The following is a 16,385-nucleotide window of genomic DNA, read 5'->3' on the forward strand; positions in this document are numbered from 1 at the left end:
CTGCCGGCCACGCCTGAACCACCTGCCGAGCATGACGGAACCACCTGCCGGACATGCCCAAATCACCTGCGGGCTATGCCAGAACCACTTGGAGGACTCTCCGGGATGACCTGCCGGGCATGCTGGAACCACCTCTCAGACGTGCCAGAACCACGTGGCGGACTGTCCAGAATCGCCTGTTGGGCATGCGCAACCACCTCTGAGACGTACCAGAACCACGTGCCGTACACGCCAGAACCACCTACCGGACACACTGGAATCACCTTTTGGCCATGCCGGAACCACATGTCAGATGTGCCAGAAACGCGTGCCGGAGACGCCGGAAGCACCTGCCGAGCACGTCGGAACCACCTGCTCAAGTCGCCTGAACCACCTGCGGGACACGCCAAAATCACCTGCCGGCTACGCCAAAACCACTTGGTGGACTCTCTGGAATCACCTGCCGGGCATGATAGAACCACCTCTCAGACGTGCCGGAACCACGTGCCGGACACGCCGGAACCACCTGCCGGACCTGCCTGAGCCAACTGTCGAGCACGCCGGAACCACATGCTCGACTCGCTGGAACCACATGCTGGACTTGGCAAAATCACCTGCCGGCTACGCCAGAACCAATTGGCGGACACTCCGGAATCCCCTGCCGGGCATGCCAGCACAACCTCTCAGAAGTGCCAGAAGCACGTGCCGGACAGGCCGGAACCATCTCCTGGACAGACCGGAAACACAGGAAACACTCGCCGGAACCACGTGCTTGACTCACCAGTCCCAACTGCTGGACACGCAAAAATCACCTGCCGGCTACACCAGAACCACTTGGTGGACTCTCTGGAATCACCTGCCGGGCATCATAGAACCACCTCTCAGACGTGCCGGAACAACGTGCCGGACACGCCGGATCCCCCTCCCCGTAAGACCGGAACCACCTGCCGGGCACGCCTGGACCACCTGCCGAGCACACCAGAACCACCTGCTTGACTCGCAGGACCCACATGCCTGACACGCCAAAATGAGCTGCCGGCTACGCCAGAACCACTTACCCGACACTCCGGAATCACCTGCCTGGCATGCCAGAACCACCTCTCACACGTGCCAGAAGCACGTGCCGGACATGCCGGAACGAACTATCGGACAGAACGGAACCACCTGCCAGACACGCCGGAACCACCTGCCGAACACGCCACAGCCAGCTGCTCGACTCGCCGGAACCACATGCCGGACAGGCCAATATCAACTGCTGGCTATGCCAGAACCACCTGGGGGACAGTCCGGAATCACCTGCCAGCCGTGGCGGAACCACCTCTCAGAAGTGCCAGAAGCACGTGCCGGACATGCCGGAACGACCTACTGGACAGACCAGAACCACCAGCCAGACATGCCGGAAACACCTGCCGAGCACGCCGGAGCCACCTGCTCGACTCGCCGGAACCACCTGCCAGACAGGTCAAAATCAACAGCTGGCTATGCGAGAACCACCTGGCGGACAGTCCGGAATCACCTGCCGGGCATGCAATAACCACCTCTCAGACGTACCAGAATCACGTGCCGCACAAGCTGGAAACACGTACTGGACAGACTGGAACCACCTGCCGGCCACGCCTGAACCACCTGCCGAGCACGACGGAACCACCTGCCGGACTCGCCAAAAACACCTGCGGGCTATGCCAGAACCACTTGGAGGACTCTCCGGGATGACCTGCCGGGCATGCTGGAACCACCTCTCAGACGTGCCAGAACCACGTGGCGGACTGTCCAGAATCGCCTGTTGGGCATGCGCAACCACCTCTGAGACGTACCAGAACCACGTGCCGTACACGCCGGAACCACCTACCGGACACACCGGAATCAGCTTTCGGGCATGCCGGAAGCACCTGCTCAACTCGCCTGAAAAACCTGCCGGACACGCCAAAATCACCTGCCGGCTACGCCAAAACCACGTGGTGGACTCTCTGAATCACCTGCCGGGCATGATAGAACCACCTCTCAGACGTGCCGGAACCAATGCCGGACACGCCGGAACCACCTCCCGGACAGACCGGAACCCTCTGCCGGACCTGCCTGAACCAATTGTCGAGCACGCCGGAACCACATGCTCGACTCTCTGGAACCACATGCCGGACATGGCAAAATCACCTGCCGGCTACGCCAGAACCACTTGGCGAACACTCTGTAATCACCGGCCGGGCATGCCGGAACCACCTCTCGGATATGCCAGAACCACGTGCCAATGACACCGGAAGCACCTGCCGAGCACGCAGGAACCTCCTGCTCGACTCACCTGAACCACCTGCCAGAGACGCAAAAATCACCTGCCGTCTGCGCCACAACCAGTTGGTGAACACTTCGCAATCACCTGCTGGGCTTGCTGGAACCACCTGCCGGTCATGCCAAAATCACCTGCCAACTACGCCGGAACCACTTGGCGGACACTGCAGAAACACCTGTCGGGCCGGCCGGAACGACATCTGAGACGTGACAGAACCATGTGCATGAGATGCCGGAACCACAGCCCGAACACACCGAAACCACCTACCAGACATGCCGGAACCACCTGCTCGACTCGCCCGAATCACGTACCTCACACGCCAAAATCACCTGCCGGGCATGCCAGAAGCACTTGACGGACACTCCGGAATCTCTGCCGGACATGCCAGAACCAGCTCTCAGACACACCAGAACCACGTGCCAGAGACGCTGGAACCACGTCCTGGACAGACTGGAACCACCTGCCGGACACGCCTGGACCACCTGCCGAGCACGCCGGAACCACCTGCTCGACTTTCAGTACCCACGTGCCGGACACGCCAAAAGGAACTGCCGGCTACACCAGAACCACTTACACGACACTCCTGAATCACCTGCCCGGCATGCCGGAACCACCTCTCAGACATGCCAGAACCACGTGACAATGACACCGGAAGCACCACTCGAGCACGCCGGAACCACCTGTTCGACTCGCCGGAACCAAGTACCTGACAGGACAAAATCACCTGCCGGGTATGCCAGAACCACTTGGTGGACACTCCAGAATCATCTGCCAGACATGCCAGAACCAGCTCTCAGACACACCAGAACCACGTGCCGGACACGCCGGAAGCACCTGCTGAGCATGCCTGAGCCACATGCTCGACTTGCAAGAAACACCTGCCAGAAACGCCAAAATCACCTGCCGGGTACGCCAGAACCACGTGGCGGACACTCCGGAATCACCTGTCGGGCATGCCGGAACCACCTCTCAGACGTGCCAGAACCTCGTGCCGGACACGCCAGAACCACCTGCCGGACAGACCGGAACCACCTGCCGGACACGCCGGAACCACCGGCTCGACTCGCCGGAACCACCGCCGGACATGCAAAATCACCTGCCGGCTACGCCAGAACCACTCGGCAGACACTCCGCAATCACCTGCCGGGCTTGCTGGAACCACCTGCCGGTCACGCCAACATCACCTGCCAGCTACACCAGAACCACTTGGCAGACAGTCCGGAAACACCTGTCGGGCCGGCCGGAACCACCTCTCAAACGTGCCATTACCATGTGCCTGAGATTCCTGAACCAAACCCAGAACACACCGAAACCACATGCCAGACCCACCTGAACCCCCTGGCGAGCACGCCTGATCCACCTGCTCAACTAGCCGGAACCACCTTCCTGACACGCCAAACTCACCTGCCAGGTATACCAGAACCACTTGGTGGACACTCCGGAATCATCTGCCGGACATGCCAGAACCAGCTCTCAGACACACCAGAACCACGTGCCTGAGACGCCAGAAGCACCAGCTGAGCATGCCTGAGCCACCTCCTCGACTCGCAAGAAACACCTGTCGGACATGCCAAAATCACCTGCCGGGTACGCCAGAAACACTTGGCGGACACTCCGGAATCACCTGTCGTGCATGCCGGAACCACCTCTCAGACTTGCCAGAACCATGTTCTGTTCACGCCGGTACCACCTGCCGAGTATACCGGAACCAGCTGATCCACTCCCCAGAACCACCTAGTTGAAACGCCAAAATCAAGTGCCGGCTATGCCAGAACCACTCGGCAGACACTCTGGAATCACATGCCAGGCGTTCCGGAACTACCTCTCAGAGGTGCCAGAACCACATGCCGGAGACTCCTGAATCACCTGCCGGGCATGCCGGAACCACCTCTCAGAGGTGCCAGAACCACATGCCGGACACTCCGGAATCACCTGCCGGGCATGCCGGAACCATCTCTCAGACGTGCCACAACCACGTGCCGGAGAGACCGGAAGCACCTGCCGAGCTCGCCGGAACCACCTGCTGGACATGCCGGAACCACCTGCCTCACAGGCCAAAATCATATGCCGGCTACGCCAAAACCACTTGGTGGACACTCCAGAATCACCTTGCGGGCATGCCGGAACCACGTCATGGACAGACGGCAAACACCTGCCGGACCTGCCGGAACCACCTGCCGAGCACGCCGGAACCACCTGCTCGACTCACCAGAGCCACCTGCCGGACACACCAGAAACACCTGCGGGTTACGCCACAACCACCTGTCGGACACTCCGGAATCACCTGCCGGGCATGCTGGAACCACCTCTCAGAGGTGCCACAACCACATGCTGGAGACGGCGGAAGCACATGCCGAGAATGCCGGAAGTTCCTGATCCACTCCCCAGAACCACCTGCCGGACACACCGATATCACCTGCCGACTACGCCAGAACCACTTGGCGGACACTCCAGAATCACCTGCCGGGCATGCCAGCACAACCTCTCAGAAGTGCCAGAAGCACGTGCCGGACAGGCCGGAACCATCTCCCGGACAGACCGGAAGCACAGGAAACACTCGCCGGAACCACCTGCTTGACTCACCGGTCCCACCTGCCGGACACGCCAAAATCACCTGCCCGCTACACTAGAACCACTTGGCGGACAAGCCGGTATCACGTGAAGTGAATGGCGACACAACCTCTCAGACGTGTCAGAACCTCGTGCCGGACACACCAGAACCACCTGCTGGACAGACCGGAACCACCTGCCGGACATGCCGGAACCACCGGCTCGACTCGCCGGAACCACCGCCGGACATGCAAAATCACCTGCCGGCTACGCCAGAACCACTTGGCGAACACTCCGGAATCACCTGCCGGGCATGCCGGAACCACCTCTCAGACTTGCCAGAAGCATGTTCCGGACACGCCGGTACCACCTGCCGAGTATGCCGGAACCACCTGATCCACTCCCCAGAACCACCTGCTGGACACGCCAGAATCACCTGCCGGCTACGCCAGAACCACTCGGCAGACACTCCGGAACCACCTGCCGGGCATGCCGGAACCACCTCTCAGAGGTGCCAGAACCACATGCCGGACACTCCGGAATCACCTGCCGGGCATGCCGGAACCATCTCTCAGACGTGCCACAACCACGTGCCGGAGAGACCGGAAGCACCTGCCGAGCTCGCCGGAACCACCTGCTGGACATGCCGGAACCACCTGCTGGACACGCCGGAACCACCGGCTCGACTCGCCGGAACCATTGCCGGACACGCAAAATCACCTGCCGGCTACGCCAGAACCACTTGGCGAACACTCCGGAATCACCTGCCGGGCATGGCGGAACCACCTCTCAGACATGCTGGAACCGCATGCGAATGACACCGGAAGCACCTGCCGAGCACGCCAGAACCACCTGCTCGACTCGCCAAAACCACCTGCTGGACACGCCAAAATCACCTGCCGGCTACGCCAGAACCACTCGGCAGACACTCCGCAATCACCTGCCGGGCTTGCTGGAACCACCTGCCGGTCACGCCAACATCACCTGCCAGCTACGCCAGAACCACTTGGCGGACACTCCGGAAACACCTGTTGGGACGGCCGGAACCACCTCTCAGACGTGTCAGAATCATGTGCCTGAGATGCCGGAACCACTCCCCGAACACACCGAAACCACCTGCCAGACCCGCCTGAACACCCTGGCGAGCACGCCTGATCCACCTGCTCAACTAGCCGGAACCACCTTCCTGACACGCCGAAATCACCTGCCGTGTATACCAGAACCACTTGGTGGACACTCCGGAATCATCTGCCGGACAGGCCAGAACCAGCTCTCAGACACACCAGAACCACGTGCCGGACACGCCGGAAGCACCTGCCGAGCATGCCGGACCCACCTGCTCGACTCGCCAGAAACACCTGCCGGACACGCCAAAATCACCTGTCGGGTACGCCAGATCCACCTGGCGGACACTCCGGAATCACCTGCCGCGCATGCCGGAACCACCACTCAGACGTGCCGGAAGCACGTGCCGGACACGCCGGAAACACATACCGGACAGACCGGAACCACCTGACAGACAAGCCGGAACCACCTGCTCGACTCGTAGGAACCACCCGCCAGACAGGCCAAAATCAACAGCTGGCTATGCGGGAACCACCTGGCCTACAGTCCGGAATGACCTGCCGTGCATGCAGAAGCCACCTCTCAGACGTAACGAAACCGTGTGCCGGACACGCTGGAACCACGTCCTGGACAGTCTGGAACCACCTTCCGGACACGCCTGGACCACCTGCCGAGCACGCCGGAACCACCTGCTCGACTCGCAGGACCCACGTGCCGGACACGCCAAAATGAACTGCCGGCTACAGCAGAACCACTTACCCGACACTCCGGAATCTCCTGCCTGGCATGCCAGAACCACCTCTCAGACGTGCCAGGAGCACGTGCCGGACATGCCGGAACGACCTATCGGACAGAATGGAACCACCTGCCAGACACGCCGGAACCACCTGCCGAACACACCACAGCCAGCTGCTCGACTCGACGGAACCACCTGCCGGACTCGCCAAAAACACCTGCGGGCTATGCCAGAACCACTTGGAGGACTCTCCGGGATGACCTGCCGGGCATGCTGGAACCACCTCTCAGACGTGCCAGAACCACGTGGCGGACTGTCCAGAATCGCCTGTTGGGCATGCGCAACCACCTCTGAGACGTACCAGAACCACGTGCCGTACACGCCAGAACCACCTACCGGACACACCGGAATCACCTTTTGGGCATGCCGGAACCACATGTCAGATGTGCCAGAAACACGTGCCGGAGACGCCGGAAGCACCTGCCGAGCACGTCGGAACCACCTGCTCAAGTCGCCTGAACCACCTGCGGGACACGCCAAAATCACCTGCCGGCTACGCCAAAACCACTGGTGGACTCTCTGGAATCACCTGCCGGGCATGATAGAACCACCTCTCAGACGTGCCGGAACCACGTGCCGGACACGCCGGAACCACCTGCCGGACCTGCCTGAGCCAACTGTCGAGCACGCCGGAACCACATGCTCGACTCGCTGGAACCACATGCTGGACTTGGCAAAATCACCTGCCGGCTACGCCAGAACCAATTGGCGGACACTCCGGAATCCCCTGCCGGGCATGCCAGCACAACCTCTCAGAAGTGCCAGAAGCACGTGCCGGACAGGCCGGAACCATCTCCTGGACAGACCGGAAACACAGGAAACACTCGCCGGAACCACGTGCTTGACTCACCAGTCCCAACTGCTGGACACGCAAAAATCACCTGCCGGCTACACCAGAACCACTTGGTGGACTCTCTGGAATCACCTGCCGGGCATCATAGAACCACCTCTCAGACGTGCCGGAACAACGTGCCGGACACGCCGGATCCCCCTCCCCGTAAGACCGGAACCACCTGCCGGGCACGCCTGGACCACCTGCCGAGCACACCAGAACCACCTGCTTGACTCGCAGGACCCACATGCCTGACACGCCAAAATGAGCTGCCGGCTACGCCAGAACCACTTACCCGACACTCCGGAATCACCTGCCTGGCATGCCAGAACCACCTCTCACACGTGCCAGAAGCACGTGCCGGACATGCCGGAACGAACTATCGGACAGAACGGAACCACCTGCCAGACACGCCGGAACCACCTGCCGAACACGCCACAGCCAGCTGCTCGACTCGCCGGAACCACATGCCGGACAGGCCAATATCAACTGCTGGCTATGCCAGAACCACCTGGGGGACAGTCCGGAATCACCTGCCAGCCGTGGCGGAACCACCTCTCAGAAGTGCCAGAAGCACGTGCCGGACATGCCGGAACGACCTACTGGACAGACCAGAACCACCAGCCAGACATGCCGGAAACACCTGCCGAGCACGCCGGAGCCACCTGCTCGACTCGCCGGAACCACCTGCCAGACAGGTCAAAATCAACAGCTGGCTATGCGAGAACCACCTGGCGGACAGTCCGGAATCACCTGCCGGGCATGCAATAACCACCTCTCAGACGTACCACAATCAAGTGCCGCACAAGCTGGAAACACGTACTGGACAGACTGGAACCACCTGCCGGCCATGCCTGAACCACCTGCCGAGCACGACGGAACCACCTGCTGGACTCGCCAAAAACACCTGTGGGCTATGCCAGAACCACTTGGAGGACTCTCTGGGATGACCTGCCGGGCATGCTGGAACCACCTCTCAGACGTGCCAGAACCACGTGGCGGACTGTCCAGAATCGCCTGTTGGGCATGCGCAACCACCTCTGAGACGTACCAGAACCACGTGCCGTACACGCCGGAACCACCTACCGGACACACCGGAATCAGCTTTCGGGCATGCCGGAAGCACCTGCTCAACTCGCCTGAAAAACCTGCCGGACACGCCAAAATCACCTGCCGGCTACGCCAAAACCACGTGGTGGACTCTCTGAATCACCTGCCGGGCATGATAGAACCACCTCTCAGACGTGCCGGAACCAATGCCGGACACGCCGGAACCACCTCCCGGACAGACCGGAACCCTCTGCCGGACCTGCCTGAACCAATTGTCGAGCACGCCGGAACCACATGCTCGACTCTCTGGAACCACATGCCGGACATGGCAAAATCACCTGCCGGCTACGCCAGAACCACTTGGCGAACACTCTGTAATCACCGGCCGGGCATGCCGGAACCACCTCTCGGACATGCCAGAACCACGTGCCAATGACACCGGAAGCACCTGCCGAGCACGCAGGAACCTCCTGCTCGACTCACCAGAACCACCTGCCGGAGATGCAAAAATCACCTGCCGTCTACGCCACAACCAGTTGGTGAACACTTCGCAATCACCTGCCGGGCTTGCTGGAACCACCTGCCGGTCATGCCAAAATCACCTGCCAACTACGCCGGAACCACTTGGCGGACACTGCAGAAACACCTGTCGGGCCGGCCGGAACGACATCTGAGACGTGACAGAACCATGTGCATGAGATGCCGGAACCACAGCCCGAACACACCGAAACCACCTACCAGACATGCCGGAACCACCTGCTCGACTCGCCCGAATCACGTACCTCACACGCCAAAATCACCTGCCGGGCATGCCAGAAGCACTTGACGGACACTCCGGAATCTCTGCCGGACATGCCAGAACCAGCTCTCAGACACACCAGAACCACGTGCCAGAGACGCTGGAACCACGTCCTGGACAGACTGGAACCACCTGCCGGACACGCCTGGACCACCTGCCGAGCATGCCTGAACCACCTGCTCGACTTTCAGTACCCACGTGCCGGACACGCCAAAAGGAACTGCCGGCTACACCAGAACCACTTACACGACACTCCTGAATCACCTGCCCGGCATGCCGGAACCACCTCTCAGACATGCCAGAACCACGTGACAATGACACCGGAAGCACCACTCGAGCACGCCGGAACCACCTGTTCGACTCGCCGGAACCAAGTACCTGACAGGACAAAATCACCTGCCGGGTATGCCAGAACCACTTGGTGGACACTCCAGAATCATCTGCCAGACATGCCAGAACCAGCTCACAGACACACCAGAACCACGTGCCGGACACGCCGGAAGCACCTGCTGAGCATGCCTGAGCCACATGCTCGACTTGCAAGAAACACCTGCCAGAAACGCCAAAATCACCTGCCGGGTACGCCAGAACCACGTGGCGGACACTCCGGAATCACCTGTCGGGCATGCCGGAACCACCTCTCAGACGTGCCAGAACCTCGTGCCGGACACGCCAGAACCACCTGCCGGACAGACCGGAACCACCTGCCGGAAACGCCGGAACCACCGGCTCGACTCGCCGGAACCACCGCCGGACATGCAAAATCACCTGCCGGCTACGCCAGAACCACTCGGCAGACACTCCGCAATCACCTGCCGGGCTTGCTGGAACCACCTGCCGGTCACGCCAACATCACCTGCCAGCTACACCAGAACCACTTGGCAGACAGTCCGGAAACACCTGTCGGGCCGGCCGGAACCACCTCTCAAACGTGCCATTACCATGTGCCTGAGATTCCTGAACCAAACCCAGAACACACCGAAACCACATGCCAGACCCACCTGAACCCCCTGGCGAGCACGCCTGATCCACCTGCTCAACTAGCCGGAACCACCTTCCTGACACGCCAAACTCACCTGCCAGGTATACCAGAACCACTTGGTGGACACTCCGGAATCATCTGCCGGACATGCCAGAACCAGCTCTCAGACACACCAGAACCACGTGCCTGAGACGCCAGAAGCACCAGCTGAGCATGCCTGAGCCACCTCCTCGACTCGCAAGAAACACCTGTCGGACATGCCAAAATCACCTGCCGGGTACGCCAGAAACACTTGGCGGACACTCCGGAATCACCTGTCGGGCATGCCGGAACCACCTCTCAGACTTGCCAGAACCATGTTCTGTTCACGCCGGTACCACCTGCCGAGTATACCGGAACCAGCTGATCCACTCCCCAGAACCACCTAGTTGAAACGCCAAAATCAAGTGCCGGCTATGCCAGAACCACTCGGCAGACACTCTGGAATCACATGCCAGGCGTTCCGGAACTACCTCTCAGAGGTGCCAGAACCACATGCCGGAGACTCCTGAATCACCTGCCGGGCATGCCGGAACCACCTCTCAGAGGTGCCAGAACCACATGCCGGACACTCCGGAATCACCTGCCGGGCATGCCGGAACCATCTCTCAGACGTGCCACAACCACGTGCCGGAGAGACCGGAAGCACCTGCCGAGCTCGCCGGAACCACCTGCTGGACATGCCGGAACCACCTGCCTCACAGGCCAAAATCATATGCCGGCTACGCCAAAACCACTTGGTGGACACTCCAGAATCACCTTGCGGGCATGCCGGAACCACGTCATGGACAGACGGCAAACACCTGCCGGACCTGCCGGAACCACCTGCCGAGCACGCCGGAACCACCTGCTCGACTCACCAGAGCCACCTGCCGGACACACCAGAAACACCTGCGGGTTACGCCACAACCACCTGTCGGACACTCCGGAATCACCTGCCGGGCATGCTGGAACCACCTCTCAGAGGTGCCACAACCACATGCTGGAGACGGCGGAAGCACATGCCGAGAATGCCGGAAGTTCCTGATCCACTCCCCAGAACCACCTGCCGGACACACCGATATCACCTGCCGGCTACGCCAGAACCACTTGGCGGACACTCCAGAATCACCTGCCGGGCATGCCAGCACAACCTCTCAGAAGTGCCAGAAGCACGTGCCGGACAGGCCGGAACCATCTCCCGGACAGACCGGAAGCACAGGAAACACTCGCCGGAACCACCTGCTTGACTCACCGGTCCCACCTGCCGGACACGCCAAAATCACCTGCCCGCTACACTAGAACCACTTGGCGGACAAGCCGGTATCACGTGAAGTGAATGGCGACACAACCTCTCAGACGTGTCAGAACCTCGTGCCGGACACACCAGAACCACCTGCTGGACAGACCGGAACCACCTGCCGGACATGCCGGAACCACCGGCTCGACTCGCCCGAACCACCGCCGGACATGCAAAATCACCTGCCGGCTACGCCAGAACCACTTGGCGAACACTCCGGAATCACCTGCCGGGCATGCCGGAACCACCTCTCAGACTTGCCAGAAGCATGTTCCGGACACGCCGGTACCACCTGCCGAGTATGCCGGAACCACCTGATCCACTCCCCAGAACCACCTGCTGGACACGCCAGACTCACCTGCCGGCTACGCCAGAACCACTCGGCAGACACTCCGGAACCACCTGCCGGGCATGCCGGAACCACCTCTCAGAGGTGCCAGAACCACATGCCGGACACTCCGGAATCACCTGCCGGGCATGCCGGAACCATCTCTCAGACGTGCCACAACCACGTGCCGGAGAGACCGGAAGCACCTGCCGAGCTCGCCGGAACCACCTGCTGGACATGCCGGAACCACCTGCTGGACACGCCGGAACCACCGGCTCGACTCGCCGGAACCATTGCCGGACACGCAAAATCACCTGCCGGCTACGCCAGAACCACTTGGCGAACACTCCGGAATCACCTGCCGGGCATGGCGGAACCACCTCTCAGACATGCCGGAACCGCATGCGAATGACACCGGAAGCACCTGCCGAGCACGCCAGAACCACCTGCTCGACTCGCCAAAACCACCTGCTGGACACGCCAAAATCACCTGCCGGCTACGCCAGAACCACTCGGCAGACACTCCGCAATCACCTGCCGGGCTTGCTGGAACCACCTGCCGGTCACGCCAACATCACCTGCCAGCTACGCCAGAACCACTTGGCGGACACTCCGGAAACACCTGTTGGGACGGCCGGAACCACCTCTCAGACGTGTCAGAATCATGTGCCTGAGATGCCGGAACCACTCCCCGAACACACCGAAACCACCTGCCAGACCCGCCTGAACACCCTGGCGAGCACGCCTGATCCACCTGCTCAACTAGCCGGAACCACCTTCCTGACACGCCGAAATCACCTGCCGTGTATACCAGAACCACTTGGTGGACACTCCGGAATCATCTGCCGGACATGCCAGAACCAGCTCTCAGACACACCAGAACCACGTGCCGGACACGCCGGAAGCACCTGCCGAGCATGCCGGACCCACCTGCTCGACTCGCCAGAAACAACTGCCGGACACGCCAAAATCACCTGTCGGGTACGCCAGATCCACCTGGCGGACACTCCGGAATCACCTGCCGCGCATGCCGGAACCACCACTCAGACGTGCCGGAAGCACGTGCCGGACACGCCGGAAACACATACCGGACAGACCGGAACCACCTGACAGACAAGCCGGAACCACCTGCTCGACTCGTAGGAACCACCCGCCAGACAGGCCAAAATCAACAGCTGGCTATGCGGGAACCACCTGGCCTACAGTCCGGAATGACCTGCCGTGCATGCAGAAGCCACCTCTCAGACGTAACAAAACCGTGTGCCGGACACGCTGGAACCACGTCCTGGACAGTCTGGAACCACCTTCCGGACACGCCTGGACCACCTGCCGAGCACGCCGGAACCACCTGCTCGACTCGCAGGACCCACGTGCCGGACACGCCAAAATGAACTGCCGGCTACAGCAGAACCACTTACCCGACACTCCGGAATCTCCTGCCTGGCATGCCAGAACCACCTCTCAGACGTGCCAGGAGCACGTGCCGGACATGCCGGAACGACCTATCGGACAGAACGGAACCACCTGCCAGACACGCCGGAACCACCTGCCGAACACACCACAGCCAGCTGCTCGACTCGACGGAACCACCTGCCGGACACGCCAATATCAACTTCTGGCTATGCCAGAACCACCTGGGGGACAGTCCGGAATCACCTGCCCACCATGGCGGAACAACCTCTCAGATGTACCAGAACCACGTGCCGGACAACCTGGAAACACGTACTGGACAGACTGGAACCACCTGCCGGCCACGCCTGAACCACCTGCCGAGCATGACGGAACCACCTGCCGGACATGCCCAAATCACCTGCGGGCTATGCCAGAACCACTTGGAGGACTCTCCGGGATGACCTGCCGGGCATGCTGGAACCACCTCTCAGACGTGCCAGAACCACGTGGCGGACTGTCCAGAATCGCCTGTTGGGCATGCGCAACCACCTCTGAGACGTACCAGAACCACGTGCCGTACACGCCAGAACCACCTACCGGACACACCGGAATCACCTTTTGGGCATGCCGGAACCACATGTCAGATGTGCCAGAAACACGTGCCGGAGACGCCGGAAGCACCTGCCGAGCACGTCGGAACCACCTGCTCAAGTCGCCTGAACCACCTGCGGGACACGCCAAAATCACCTGCCGGCTACGCCAAAACCACTTGGTGGACTCTCTGGAATCACCTGCCGGGCATGATAGAACCACCTCTCAGACGTGCCGGAACCACGTGCCGGACACGCCGGAACCACCTGCCGGACCTGCCTGAGCCAACTGTCGAGCACGCCGGAACCACATGCTCGACTCGCTGGAACCACATGCTGGACTTGGCAAAATCACCTGCCGGCTACGCCAGAACCAATTGGCGGACACTCCGGAATCCCCTGCCGGGCATGCCAGCACAACCTCTCAGAAGTGCCAGAAGCACGTGCCGGACAGGCCGGAACCATCTCCTGGACAGACCGGAAACACAGGAAACACTCGCCGGAACCACGTGCTTGACTCACCAGTCCCAACTGCTGGACACGCAAAAATCACCTGCCGGCTACACCAGAACCACTTGGTGGACTCTCTGGAATCACCTGCCGGGCATCATAGAACCACCTCTCAGACGTGCCGGAACAACGTGCCGGACACGCCGGATCCCCCTCCCCGTAAGACCGGAACCACCTGCCGGGCACGCCTGGACCACCTGCCGAGCACACCAGAACCACCTGCTTGACTCGCAGGACCCACATGCCTGACACGCCAAAATGAGCTGCCGGCTACGCCAGAACCACTTACCCGACACTCCGGAATCACCTGCCTGGCATGCCAGAACCACCTCTCACACGTGCCAGAAGCACGTGCCGGACATGCCGGACCGAACTATCGGACAGAACGGAACCACCTGCCAGACACGCCGGAACCACCTGCCGAACACGCCACAGCCAGCTGCTCGACTCGCCGGAACCACATGCCGGACAGGCCAATATCAACTGCTGGCTATGCCAGAACCACCTGGGGGACAGTCCGGAATCACCTGCCAGCCGTGGCGGAACCACCTCTCAGAAGTGCCAGAAGCACGTGCCGGACATGCCGGAACGACCTACTGGACAGACCAGAACCACCAGCCAGACATGCCGGAAACACCTGCCGAGCACGCCGGAGCCACCTGCTCGACTCGCCGGAACCACCTGCCAGACAGGTCAAAATCAACAGCTGGCTATGCGAGAACCACCTGACGGACAGTCCGGAACCACCGCCGGACATGCAAAATCACCTGCCGGCTACGCCAGAACCACTTGGCGAACACTCCGGAATCACCTGCCGGGCATGCCGGAACCACCTCTCAGACTTGCCAGAACCATGTTCCGGACACGCCGGTACCACCTGCCGAGTATGCCGGAACCACCTGATCCACTCCCCAGAACCACCTGCTGGACACGCCAGAATCACCTGCCGGCTACGCCAGAACCACTCGGCAGACACTCCGGAACCACCTGCCGGGCATGCCGGAACCACCTCTCAGAGGTGCCAGAACCACATGCCGGACACTCCGGAATCACCTGCCGGGCATGCCGGAACCATCTCTCAGACGTGCCACAACCACGTGCCGGAGAGACCGGAAGCACCTGCTGAGCTCGCCGGAACCACCTGCTGGACATGCCGGAACCACCTGCCGGACACGCCGGAACCACCGGCTCGACTCGCCGGAACCATTGCCGGACACGCAAAATCACCTGCCGGCTACGCCAGAACCACTTGGCGAACACTCCGGAATCACCTGCCGGGCATGGCGGAACCACCTCTCAGACATGCCGGAACCGCATGCCAATGACACCGGAAGCACCTGCCGAGCACGCCAGAACCACCTGCTCGACTCGCCAAAACCACCTGCTGGACACGCCAAAATCACCTGCCGGCTACGCCAGAACCACTCGGCAGACACTCCGCAATCACCTGCCGGGCTTGCTGGAACCACCTGCCGGTCACGCCAACATCACCTGCCAGCTACGCCAGAACCACTTGGCGGACACTCCGGAAACACCTGTTGGGACGGCCGGAACCACCTCTCAGACGTGTCAGAATCATGTGCCTGAGATGCCGGAACCACTCCCCGAACACACCGAAACCACCTGCCAGACCCGCCTGAACCCCCTGGCGAGCACGCCTGATCCACCTGCTCAACTAGCCGGAACCACCTTCCTGACACGCCGAAATCACCTGCCGTGTATACCAGAACCACTTGGTGGACACTCCGGAATCATCTGCCGGACATGCCAGAACCAGCTCTCAGACACACCAGAACCACGTGCCGGACACGCCGGAAGCACCTGCCGAGCATGCCGGACCCACCTGCTCGACTCGCCAGAAACAACTGCCGGACACGCCAAAATCACCTGTCGGGTACGCCAGATCCACC

The sequence above is a fragment of the Equus caballus genome, chromosome 10 (genome assembly GCF_041296265.1).
Source record: "Equus caballus isolate H_3958 breed thoroughbred chromosome 10, TB-T2T, whole genome shotgun sequence".
NCBI lineage: Eukaryota > Metazoa > Chordata > Mammalia > Perissodactyla > Equidae > Equus > Equus caballus.